This window comes from Papio anubis, chromosome 2 (genome assembly GCF_008728515.1).
Source record: "Papio anubis isolate 15944 chromosome 2, Panubis1.0, whole genome shotgun sequence".
NCBI classification, from domain to species: domain Eukaryota; kingdom Metazoa; phylum Chordata; class Mammalia; order Primates; family Cercopithecidae; genus Papio; species Papio anubis.
The window spans coordinates 90,091,444-90,104,953 of record NC_044977.1 but is presented as its reverse complement, the minus strand read 5'-3'; the positions used below and the strand labels follow the sequence as shown (position 1 = coordinate 90,104,953).

At 55.6% G+C, this 13,510-nt stretch overlaps 1 protein-coding gene across 1 annotated transcript in view; it reads right to left on the bottom strand.

The window, feature by feature from the left end:
* LOC101003565 (voltage-dependent calcium channel subunit alpha-2/delta-2) overlaps positions 1 to 13,510 on the bottom strand; it is a 129,443-nt gene that overhangs the window by 88,982 nt on the left and 26,951 nt on the right. The gene's annotated exons all lie outside the window — the stretch shown is intronic.

Below are 13,510 nucleotides of genomic sequence, written 5' to 3'. Positions count from 1 at the left end.
GTTTACTCTCATTGCAATGAAGACAGTTCGAGGTTTCAAATTCCCTGATCAACTGAGTACACAGACCAGGCTACTTAGACTGAAACACTGAATTGGCATTGGTGATCCCTGGTCAGGGGTCCTACCCCAACACTCCCAAAAGTTGGCAGTAATCACAAAGCAACTTGAGGCACAGCAGCCACAGGGGTCTGAGAGATAACGCCATCCATCTTAGGGGACAGTGGGGGACAGTGCCAGGTGGTAAGGAAGAAGCTCCAAATATCTTTCTCTTTTTTTTTGGGGGGACAAGGTCTCATTCTGTCACTCAGGCTGGCGTGCAGAGGCACGATCACAGGTCAATGCAGCCTCGACCTCCCAGGCTCAAGCAATCCTTCCACTTCAGCCTCCCAAGTGGCTGGGACCACAAGTATACTCCACCACGCCCAGCTGATTTTTGTATGTTTTGTAGAGATAGGTGCTGCCATGTTGTCCAGGCTGGTCTTCCCCAGAGTCTATGCAGCCACGGAAGCACTGTCTTTGTACACACCTCTGTTTAAAGCTGTGCCATTTCACCCTGATCCACAGACAGCCCTGCCTGGGAAGGGACAGGAGTTAGAGGAGGGCTGTCTGAGAAATGGGGCTGAGTGGGCTGCAAATGCCTTTGCCACCTCTCACACCCTCCCTGGAATCCCCAACTCTTTGTGTAACTTTCAGGAAATGCACTAACCAGTAAGCCCTCAACTCAGTGGCCTCCTTGTGTCCCAGCAGGAGAATGAGGGCCGGGCGTTGAGAGAGTCCCTGAATCCCAGGGAGGAAGGACCCTCGTGTGAGCCTGCACTGCAGGCCTCATGCCAAGGGCAAGCTCAGCTGAGAGGAGTCCAACACAGTTTGGAGGAAGCCCAGCGCACCTGGCTCCTCAGAAGAGGAGATGCTGAATCCAGACCCCCTGGGTGGGCTCGGTTGCCTCTGCAGATCATGCAGAGGGAGTATGGGAGCTCCTCAAAAGGCAGGACGGCAGGCCAGGTGAGTACCCTGGGAGAACTCCCTCCATCACCCAGGCCTTGACCAGGCCCAGGCCATGGCTCATTGAGACTGAAGGCCCCCCAGCAACCCAAGAACCTGTTGGCACCCCAGGATGTGGGGTTGCCCCAAATATTCACCTTTCTACATCCCACGTTCACTGAGTACTCACTTCAGAAGTGACCCAAGATTATTGGGGCACTCCAGGATCTGTGGAGGAGGCAGGTCAACTAGCTCAGGAGTAGACATGACCTTCTCTAGTTTGCCAAGAGTTTCTAAGGCTGTAAGTGAGTGCGCACAATCCTGGAGGGCCCCAGTGCCCAGTCGCTGCTGAAAGTCATGCAGGTGGGAGACGCAGACCTTCCTGGGCAACACAGGGGCATGTGTCCTACCCCAGGAGCTGGTCTGAGTGGGAAGCAAAGCCTCAATCCGGTGGCCCTGTTCAATGAGGGAACCTATCCAGCCTCCTGGGAACCCCTGTCTGCTGTGGCGGTGAAGCTGTAGCTCACATAAAATCTGTGGTCTGAGGGGGAGATGGTACGCCAGCTTCAAGGGTCCTAGTCTAAGAGGAGAGGCGGCCAGACCCTTCTTGATGCAGAGGATGAGTTTTCAGGGCCTAGTCTCTTGCTTTCCCCCCAGAAGGCTTCAGACCTGCTCCCTCGTTTCCCCTGAGTGGCTCCTCTACCACTTAGCAACGGAGACAATTTACGTAATGCATCGAGTGTGAGAGCAATAATGGCTGGGGAAGCAGGGTGCCCGTTAGTGGCTCCTTGGAGGGAAAATACCTGCTCCCACACCACTGCCTCCTCCTCTAGCAAACTGGGCTGTGAGGCTGCAGGAAAGCAGGTGCCTTTAAGTGCTTGCCTGCTGCCAAGAAGGGCCCAGAAAAGATGTGCCAGCCCTGGGACTGGGGCTGGAGCAACCTCAGGACAGAGATGCACACGGGAGGAAATTTCCAAAGCACCTGTTTCACCCAGCTGTACTCCTGGAGTCCATACCCCTGCTGGGCCTAGGCCCTGCATCCTGATCCTTTCCGGAGAAGGAGGCCACTCCAGCAGGCAGGACGCTGTAGTCGGGAGGCTGGGAGCCAGGCTGCAGCTGCCCAGGAGGTGGCCACGTTCGATCATAAAGGCAGCGATGGAAGGGGTAGAATACATACAAATTACTGGCACGGTAATTGCTTTTTATATAAATGTTCTTTTCAAAAGTTTTCCCCGGTGTGAAAGTCCCTCTTTAAAAGGAAAAATTCACTGTACACCAATTTATCCCACACCGGTAGATGGAGCATAATGAAGGCTCCTCTGTCAGCACCTGATCAAGAGGCAAGTGGCTGCCACTTGACCCAGCTTCCGGGTCTCCCTGCATGATGATGTGGTGCAGTGGCAGGGCCAGGGGTCTTTGAAGGGCAGCAGGCCTGCCTGCCAGGAGTCAGCATCAAACCCAGACTCTTTAAGACTCAGGTACAAGTTCAACAGATCCTATCAGTGTCCCAGGAGCTGTGCTCAAATGATGAACATGAAACAGGGGCAGCTGCAATCACAGCAATTCATGCTGATGGGGAGGTGCACGGGGCTATGGGAGCTGGGGAGCATGGGGGACCCTCACTTTCTAGGGTCAGGTGAAGGGAGGTGTTAAGAAGGCTTCTGGGGGATGAGGCCTCCCTGGCCTGCCTGCAAGGCACGCAGAAGAAACTGGATTGTGACAAGCATCTAGGGGTTGTAAGTGGGAGTGGCTTGTCTTGTACTGTAGAAAGCTCCCTGGTGGACATTAGCTCTCCTCTAAGCCCAAAGGAACCAAGACAGGTCCCTCTGCCTTTGGAAGGTAACTCTTCAGTGGATCAAAGTGTACTGGAGAATCATCTGACCATGCCTGCAAACTCTGGAGGATGCCCCACTTCCCCAGGAGGCCCCGGACCTAGAAACGAGGCTCTGGCTCCTTGCTCCTTACCAGCCACAGCTCTCTCATCTGTGAAATGGGGACAAGGTCTTCGGTGGAATCACCATCAGCCTCTGTGGGCACTGGATTAGGGAAGAGAACTGCCCTGCACAAGGCCTGTGATCTCCACAGTAGGCATGTTTGGTCCAGCCCCATCCCAGGGTGCACCCCCAACCACCTGGCAGCCTGCCCCCATGCAGGGCTGCTGAGCAGTGTCAGGTAGAGTGAGTGGGGGGATGCTCACCATGCATGTGGGAAGTGTGTGTGTGTGTGTGCGTGCACGTGTATGTGTGTGTGCTCCTCCCCCACAACTGAGATTTCTCAGCTTTGCTAATTAATCAGCTAAGTAGTTCTCGCCTGCTCGGGTGACAGCTCTCCACACTTGCCTCCTTACAGTCTCACCCTACCCTAATGTGTGTCTGCTCATACTTCCACAGGCAGCACTCAGAACCGCGCATTTGTGCACACACACGCACATGCTCACCTTCTATGACCACTCCCATCTATGGACACACAAACGCTCACATGTTACTTACAGCACTGACACACACAGGTTCACTTGTTCTCTTCTCCATGTGCAGGCATGTGTGCTCACATTCCCCATGCAGCACCACGCATCTCTCATGCACCATAATCAGCCCATGTTCCATCTCACACGAGCCTCAGCAGGTCAGAAACTGTGTCTACAGTGGATCACAGGACCAAGAATCACCAGGACTAGCTGCCTTCCCAGTCTGACCGCCTGCATTCAGGTGGACTCCCGGAGAGCCTGGGCGTCACTCTGCCTTCTGGCCATGGTCTCTGTACCCCATATGATGGGAACACTGGATTGGGCCTGCCAGAGATTCCTGGCAACTCCCATCTTCTGTCTGTACCTGAAAGATGCAAAAGCTGAAGGCAGCAGCGAGTATCAGACACCATTGGCCTCAGCATTGATCTGGAGGGATTCCTGGAGGAGGGGAGCTGTGGGCTGGGTTTAAAGCTGGGGAGAGGCCTGTAAAGGGGTGAGGGGAGTGAGGAGAGTGGCAAGTGGACTTGAAGAAGCTGAGTGGTCTAGTGAGAGTGAAGGGGAGGACACCCAAAGGCGTGAGAAAGGCTCCTTGCTACCCCGGCCTGGCGCCACACACCTGGGCCAAGCCTTCAAGTCACTCTAGGAATGGCCAGCCTCCCTGGCTCCAGACCAGTGTCTGGGTAGCCAGCACACTCTCACATCTAGCTCCTCTCCACTGCTGCTGGGCCCTCCATACCCTTATAAAGGGTAATCCAGGGATCATCTATGTGGGGCTGAGTCCTGGCAGATGCCCCATGCCTGCCACATCTCCTAGGGCATCTGGCATCAAGGCTCAGTCAACCCTGATGCACTAATCTCAGTTTCTCCATGGGGGTGGATGGTTCCCAAGGCCAAATGGGACAGAATCAGAGCCCGGATCTGTTCCTTTTCAGTCCTCAGAGGCCTACTGCTTTGCTTCTGCATCTACTGAATAGTTACTAGCTGGGCACCTCATCTGTGTCAGCCTTGTGGACACCTATGGACATACCCTGCAGGCAAGTGTCCACACCTGCCCACCTGTGTGTGTGCATAGCCTGCCTCTCCATCCAGACAGCACACCCTTGCATACTGAGATCAGGTCCTCAAGCTCCGATGGTCAGTCACTTGGTTCCCTGCTTCAGGAGAACCCAAAGACAGACAAGGAGGGGGTCTGCTCAGGAGCCAACCCTTGCCTCAGTCTCTCCCCACCTCCAAGGAGCAGGCCAGCTTCTGTTCAGAACTGTCGGGTCCCAAGGAGACAGATATAAGAAAGAGAAAAGGTTTATGGCTCCGTAACTTTCTCCAAACATAAAATCTCCACTTACAAGGTGAGGGCAGCCACACTCAAGAGAAGGTGGAGGGAGGTCATGCTGAGCCTCCATCTCCTGTCTGGTTGTGGGGAATGCTGCTCCTGCCGCCCCTGGGGCTGGCTGTGGTTTGTCAGAACCAATTACTTCTCTGCCTCCGCCAAGTGCTTGGGGCTTCACGAATCTGAGGCAAGTGTCCCCATGGCTGCCACTGATCCAGCAATGGAAGGGAGTGAAGGCTGGGGGAGGAATGCAGATTGGGTCAACTGTCCCTGGGGGGGCTGAGCATGAAACCCATTCAGCCCTCTGTCTCCAAACCCCATCTCCCACCCTCGAACATGCAGACCAGCCTCCGGCTCTGGACATGGCAGCCCTGTCCCTTTTCAGAGACGGATGCAGAGTCCAGTTGGGGTGACAGCAGACCCTGTCTACTCTTCAACAAGATGCAAGGGCTGGCCACGCAATGGCTCACGCCTATAATCCCAGCACTTTGGAAGGCCGAGGTGGGTGGATCACGAGGTCAGGAAACTGAGACCATCCTGGCAGCACAGTGGAACCCCATCTCTACTAAAAATACAAAAAATTAGCCAGGCGTGGTGGCGGGCGCCTGTAGTCCCAGCTACTCAGGAGGCTGAGGCAGAAGAATGGCGTGAACCCAGGAGCAGAGCTTGCAGTGAGCCGAGATCGCGTCACTGCACTCCAGCCTGGATGACAGAATGAGACTCCATCTCAAAAAAAAAAAAAAAAAAAAAAAAGATAGATGCAAGGGCTGAGTTCGAACTGACCCTCCGCTGTCCTGCTATAAGGCCAGCCTCCCTAGGGACCTCTGAAGAGAACCAGCAAGTTCATCAGAATACTGTGTGTGTGTGTGCGCGCATGCGTGTGTGTGTGTGTCTGTGTGTGCGCAGGGCTTTAGAAAAGTTTCACAGACAAACTTTGCTGATCCCCAAGATGGAAGGATTGAGCAGCCCTCACTTCAGGGAAGGGCCCTGCAGCAAAGCCAAAGGTTAGCGACTAAAATCTTCCAGGCAGAGCAGTGCTGTCTGCCTAGGGAGGTTCTGCTCATGGCCACTGAGATTGTCTCCTCCTTAAACTGAGGGACAGAGAACCCAGACAGAGAAACTTCCAGAGATCCTGAGAGATTCCACCCTCAAGAACCCCCAATCCTCATCTCTGGCCTCAGCCACTCTATTTTCTTATCCACTAACTTCCCCATTCCCAACGCCAACATCTAGGCACAGGTCAGAGTTGGGTGGCTTTGTATGACCCCCTACTCCATTCCATCCGCTTCTCTCTCTTTTTCTTTTTTTTAATTTTTTTTTTTTTGAGACAGAATCTTACTCTGCTGCCCAGGGTGGAGTGCAGTAGAGTGATCTCAGCTCACTGCAACCTCCACCTCCCAGGTTCAAGCAATTTTCCTGTCTCAGCATCCCAAGTATCTGGGATTACAGGCATGCACCACCATGCCTAGCTAGTTTTTCTATTTTTAGTAGAGATGCGGTTTTGCTATGTTGGCCAGGCTGGTCTCGAACTCCTGGCCTCAAGTCACCTGCCCGTCTCAGCCTCCCAAAGTGCTGGGATTACAGGCATGAGCCACCACACCCAGCTGTCCATCCCCTTCTTTAAGCCCATGGGGCCTGAGAAACAAGGTGTCAACTTGTTGACTGATTGTAGAAACTGACTCACAGTTTTCCAGGGTAAAGGGGCCCTTCCTTTTGCCTCCACCCATCTCCTCCCCAACAGCGTCTCTGCAGCTAGCTCCCTGGATTTCCGGCCAAAGAAATCACCTACCCTTCCCTGGTCCACAGGCCCTGTTTTTTCAAGCTCTGCTCCAGCTTGGTGGCCTTTGTGCCTCTCTTAGGGAGATGTCCCTAAAAGGTGTCATGATCAGCAGAGATGAGGGGACCAGTTTCTAAACCCCTGGGCTGAACCAAGCAGAAAGGACACCTTGAGCACGTGAACTTTTCTAAACTGTGATCAACCTCTGGAAGGGCAGGAAGTTGACAGTGGTTGTGGGGGTGGGGGTGAGGCAAAGGCACCCCACACTTATGCAGGGCTATCTGCAGCCATTCCTTGCTCCTGCTCCCCTGAGATCTTCAGGTACCCCGTGAGACAGTACTGCTTGGATCCCCATTTCCCAGGTGAGGGAACCAAGGCTCAGAGAGGCAGGACAACATGTCTCAGGTCCCACAGTGGCTGCCCTTCCTGTCTGCTTCATCCTTTCACCACCTCCCACCATCCAGCTGCTGCCCCTGGTACAGGCCCTAGGTTCAAATCCAAATCCAGCCGGGCGCGGTGGCTCGAGCCTGTAATCCCAGCACTTTGGGAGGCCGAGACGGGCGGATCACGAGGTCAGGAGATCAAGACCATCCTGGCTGACACGGTGAAACCCCGTCTCTACTAAAAAATACAAAAAACTAGCCGGGCGAGGCGGCGGGCGCCTGTAGTCCCAGCTACTCGGGAGGCTGAGGCAGGAGAATGGCGTGAACGCGGGAGGCGGAGCTTGCAGTGAGCTGAGATCCGGCCACTGCACTCCAGCCTGGGCGACAGAGTGAGACTCCGTCTCAAAAAAAAAAAAAAACAAAAAAAAACAAATCCAAATCCAGCTTGGCCTCAGCTGTGGGACCACAGGCAGGTTCTACCTTCAGAAGGTACAGCTTTTCCTGCCACTTCTCTCCCACTCCAAGCTGTTCCCATCCCCTGGGAACTGATCTTGGAAATACCCTCTGTGACCTGTTGGCACAAGCTGGAAGCTGGAGGCCCCTCTCCATGACTGCACCACCAGCTGATCCGACCCAGAGATGCTGCCCCCACAGACCTGCCCCTCTGCACCCATGGCCTCCACAGAAACCTGGGGGGCAACTCCCTGCTGAGGCTGCTCAGAATCCCAGAAGCCTCAGAGCAGGGTTCCCTGCCCCAGCCCTGCCCTGCCAGGACTGTAGGAGCCAGGGGCCCACATGCAGCCAGGCCTCTCTGGGGCCTTCCAGTCACTGCATCTCTACCTTCTCTAGGCTGTTCTGACACAATACCCTCATTCCAGGGGGCAGGAAGAAAGGAAGCCTGGCAGGGAACAAGGGACTGAGAAGGGGACCCATACCTGGCCCAGCCTCAGCAGCCTGGGGGAGCCACTGGGGTGGGGGAGGCTCCAGGTGGCTGGTGCCACAGAAGGGGTGGCCAACATGACCCAGGGTCCCTGGGGCAGGCATCCCAGGACAGTTCCCCTGCCCACACAGCCCCTCTCTGATGAGGGTATGTGGAAGGATATGGGAGACCTAAGCCAGTCAGCTGGCCCAGGCCAGATGCCTGCCATGGATGAAATGGTTTTAGAAAAGCTTCTCAAAAATGGAATTTTCTCCTGCCAGCAACAACAGAGTGTGTGTGTATATGGGGGGAGGAGGCAGCGGGGAGGTCAGGATGGCAACAGCCACTCCCCATCCAATCCTGTGTCTCCCCACACAGTGCTCAGGAGAGAACATTCCCACACTTTACAGTGGGCGGGGAAGAGGGGTACCAGAAGAGGCTGCCCCCAGGTCAGGGCCTGGGAAAGAAAGAGGTAGAGAGCAGGCTGGGTTGGGGGGACACAGAGGGGGTCTAGGCAGGGCTTTGGTCAGGTTCCTGTGCATCTGCCTCTCTCTACCCAATTACGCTCGAGCAGCGGCCTCACCACGTCTCAGACACCCTCCCAGGAGCCCCCCCTTTAGCCCCACGCATCCCCACTGGGTGCCAAGCAAGAGGACCATATGGAGGGAATAATAAGACAATTAACTTTCCATTAAAGAATAATATATGTGCGTTTTTAGGGAGGCAAGTGACAGCAATCCCTATCCAGCGGCATATTTCACACTCGCGCTTCCCCATCACCCCCCACCCTGATGCGCCCCACATCCCCATCATCTACACCAGGAGACGAGGGCGCCGCTGGGCCTCACCAGGAGGTGGCTGGGTAGAGGGGTGGAGGCTGCGTGATGAGCAAATGCAGAGCCCGGAGATGCTGGCTCCGAGGCTGCAGGAGCCCTGCAGAGGGGCTGTGCCATGCTGGCCACCCCTCACCTGACTCTCGGTGCGTCAGTGTGACAGCCTGTGCCATTGGGGGACCTGGCCAAGTAGCTGCATGCCTGTCTCCAGGGGGCACATGTTAACCACAGTGCTCTGGTGAAAGGACCTTCTGTGGGGTCTAGGGGGAACAGCTTCTTGTGCTCCTCCTGCCTGGCCCTCTGGGCGCCCCTCCCCACCAGCTTCCTTCTTCCTCTTCTGCTCCAGCCCCTCTAAGGTTCTGAGGTTCCCTGGCACTTGTGGGCACTGCTAACCCCACTTGGGATGCCCAGATGTTCAGAGGGCACCCGCCCAGGGTGTACCCTCCCTAGATGGGAACAGAGTGCAGCCTCAGTCAGCACCCCCAGAATCAGTGTGTGAGTGTGCATGTGTTTCAGAAGTTGGTGGTGCCAGCCGAGGAGGAGGGTGGAAGGGGACAGGGGGAGGCCTGTCTCAAAGGCACCTGCAGAGGGACCCTGTCCCACCTACCTGAGCCCCTCGGGAAAGGGGCCCTGGACATGGCCAGATTTTGGTCCATGCCGGGAGCCAGCTCCAGATGTGGCACTCCACAAATATTAATTACACATTACTGGGAAGTGCTGAGCAGACGGGGTACAGAGATGGCGGGGGCAGACAAGATGGAGTAGCTGGAGTAAGGCTGTGCTGCTGTCACTGTTGGAAAATGCCATTCCTGGCCACCCACAAGAAGTGGAGACACACAGACACCATTGACCTGAATCACCATGACTGTCCAGAGAAGCACAGAAGTGGGGAGGGGAACAAAAGACTCAGGTTGGGGATTTCCAAGTCCTGGGGTCCCATTCTCTATGAATGCAGGCTCAGCAGTCCGGGGGAGTGGTGGCCCCAGGTAGCTCCTCTGCTAGACAGCTCCCCTGCCACCACTCAGGACTGGCCTGTCAAGGATCCACTATGAGACTGGCTGGTGGAGACAGCAGCCAGGGTGTCGGTTTCCCCATTTGTATGATAGGATCACAGGAATAACTAGCAGCATATAGCTGGGGTAAGGCCATCCTGGGATTGAGGCAGGCAGGACATGGGTCACGCTGTACACCATTCCTGCCCTGACTGGCAGGCAAGCTATGAGTGGTTGATGAGGACTGGGAAAGGCTTCCACGGGTCCAGAATTGGCTTGAGTCTTCCCAAAGGGTAGCCTGTGGCCTCCAAACATGGCTGTCCTGGGTTCCTGCTCCTAGCCCAGCCCTGGCCAGGCAGCTCTAGCCTTAGCCCTAACCCCAGGCAGAGGAGCTTCTCTCCTTCTGTAGAGATCCTCCAAGGAAGGTGTCTCTCTGAGGTCAGGAATGCATCCCAGGCTGGCATGCCTCAGGAGCCAACTGATTCTTCAACATGTCTGACTATAATCTCTCCTGCTTTGCTTTCCCACCAGGTTCCCAGCATTGCTCCCCCTGGACCCCAGATACCTAGCCAGAAGAGGGCAGGTTCCTGGCTGTACCTATCAGAGTGACCTGGGCTTCAGAGAGGGGAGACCTGTCCCAGCTCCACATCCTCCCCACCCCCATTCCCCATGCACCCCCAGGCAACTGATGAATTATTCATCCTGATCAACCTCATTATGTAAATGAGCTCAGAGCCCATGCATATGCTCTCTGTTTTCCCCGCAGGATGGGACAATATGGTGCTGAAGGGGGAGAGTGGAAAAGAGGCTCCAGAGACCTTGCTCAGGCCCTAGGGGCTCTGCAGGGGGAGATCACAGTAGGGTCTATACTTTCACGGCCTATTCAGGGCAAGAGTGGGCCACAGGCGGGGGGAGTTGGGCTGGGGAACCCAAGAGGATGCGACTCAGGGTGTCTGGCCAAGCGTGGGGGTGCGGACAACACGTGAGCACCAGGCCACAAGGAGAGCTCCAGCTATGCCCTAGCTGTGATGTTAGATGAGGAAATGAGATGGGGTTCTCACAGGGAGTGCCCACCATGCCACAGAAGTATGCCACAGTTTCAACCTGCAAATGGGCCAGTCTGTACCCAGCCATGCCGCCATGGGGTTTATGGTGAGGTCAGGAGAAGGAAAGTGCCAAGGCAAGGAAAACATTCCCAAACGCTACTGTCTGCAGTTTCTGCACTCTGGCAGCTGCCAGCCCTCGTGGCTCCAAGCTACTGGGGGTGGGTCAGCCTCTAGGATGGGGGCACGCAGTCTGGGCAGCCTTTGAGGGGAAGAAGGCCAAGGGGCCCGGATGCCAGATCACCCCAGCTGTTTGGGGGCAACTCAGAATCAGCTCAAGGAGGGCTGAGGAGGAGCAGCCCCAGTGGCGGCCGAGGCTGTCAGCTTGGCAAAGCTGGTGCCAGGGTCTGCAGCAGTATCATAGCTGGGTCAGGGCTTTGCTCCAAGCATCCTCCTGACCTATCAGAGCCAGGCATGGGCTGGGCACACGGACTGTCTTCGTGTGCATTTGGAGAGCAATGGTGGCTCAGTCGGGGTCAGGGGTGAGTTGTGGAGCGCTAGGGAGCCAACCGGTTGGCTCCTCCTGCTCCCACAGGGTTGCCCTCTTCCTCTAGAACTCTATGCCTCAACCCCCAACTCCCACACCCACCTCAACAGAGTGCCCTGTGCCAAGAAACAGCCCCAGAGCTGTCAGAAGTAAGAGGCTGAGGCCGGGCGCGGTGGCTCAAGCCTGTAATCCCAGCACTTTGGGAGGCCGAGACGGGCGGATCACGAGGTCAGGAGATCGAGACCATCCTGGCGAACACGGTGAAACCCCGTCTCTACTAAAAAATACAAAAAACTAGCCGGGCGAGGTGGCGGGCGCCTGTGGTCCCAGCTACTCGGGAGGCTGAGGCAGGAGAATGGCGTAAGCCCGGGAGGCGGAGCTTGCAGTGAGCCGAGATCGCGCCACTGCACTCCAGCCTGGGTGACAGAGCGAGACTCCGTCTCAAAAAAAAAAAAAAAAAAAAAAAAAGAAGTAAGAGGCTGAAGAAGCAGACGAGGAAAACTAGAGCAGGACAGAGAGCCACTGGAGAGCTGGCAGCCATCGGCAGGCAGAGGCACTCCACCAGAGTGCCAGGAGGAGCCGGGGACGCTGGGTCAGCACTTCTCTGCCTGCCTGCCTGCCATGCTGAGCATGGCCCCGCTCTGGCCCAGCTCCCTATTGCCCCAGGCTCATCTTGTCCACCCTACCACGAAGGGAAGTGGAGCCAGAGCCGGACCTGCACTTTGGAACAGGAGTCAGGAGCACTGGGTCCATGCCCCAGCTCTGCTACAAGCCAGCAGCATGACCACCTTGGTGACTGCTGGGCGGGAGAGGGTGGGGGAGACATGCTCACTGATGAAAGTGTCTGGAATGTCTCAAGTCCTATCAGAAAGGAAGGGAAATGATCCCTGGGAGTGAAAATGATCAATGAGGGAAACTCAAATTTGATTTCCAAAAAAGGGGTGTATCTGTATCACCCTGTTCATTGCTGTTTTCACCACTTCATCCTCCAGTCAGACTTCCCAGCCGTGTCACGGGTCAAGAATGAGGATCAGAGAGGATCCAGCGCTCACCCAGGGGCACATGATGGTATGCTGAGCTGGGATTCCATCTCTGGTTCTCACAATCTAGCAAGGTCACTGGTCCAGGCAGACCTTAGGCATGACATATGAACATTATTTTCTCATTGCCAGATATTCAGAGCCTGAGTTGCCCGTAAGTATAAAATAAACAACAACCTCAAGCTAAAGGTTTGAGTCATGAAGGATTATTGACTAGAGGAGTACAGTTAACTCCTGATGTGGGGTATAGTTTATGTCCCGATATGAAACTTGGAAAGGTGCTGGATGCACACATCAGGGAGCTATCATCCCTTCATTAGCCCACACAGCTATCCTTGGCAGTGGCTACTTGGAGCCTGGTTAGTGCTGGGTGCTATTCCTGAGCCTAAATTGACTCCTGTTCCGGAACAGCTTTTCCTACAGCACTTTCTCTGGAAAGCTCTGCCGGCCTCCAAGTGTGGCTGAGTCATTGAGAGTTCACAGGAAGAGAGTGTGATGGAGGCTGCTGAGATCCAAGCCCAGCAACCAGGAAAGGGGTGTTTAGTGTCGCTGGGTCACTGGCAGGGAGGACACAGACCTCCAGACCTGGACTCTCCCTCCCCATGGCATTGCCACGTCCTTAGCCACCCCTGACCAGCCCCAGCCTGGGCCAGAGGTCCTACGTCCACGCCCAATGTCAACACACTAGCTGCCACCCCCACTTCCTGGGCACCAGCTATAAGCTAAGTGTGAGGAAGGGATTGAGGACAAGCCCCATGGTCCCTACTCCACCGAGGTTACATCTGCTGACCTTGGCCCTGACCAGCAGGGACAACAGGAACACAGTGGATATATAATCCCCAAACCCTGGACCTGGACTCCTGACTGGACCAGCAACAGTAGGTCAGCTTACTCTGCGGTTCCCAGGCAACTCTCAGTGGGAGACCCCCATTTAATCCCCTGCTCAGTTCTGGTCAGTACCTCCTGGCCCAAGCCCCTGACAACAAGATCCTCAAAGACCACACGTACCCTGGGAGTCGCAGCTCCATCACTCCAAGAGCTCAGCCCTCCCAGCCTCTGCATCTCCACATAGAGAGCAATGGCTCAGGAGCCCGGGGCCTGACAGCAGCACATTTTGCAGCTTCCAGGGGTGACGGATGGCCTGCTCTTCACATCACTATTTCAAACATTAACATAATCTCCCAGGATGAATGTGGTGGCTGGT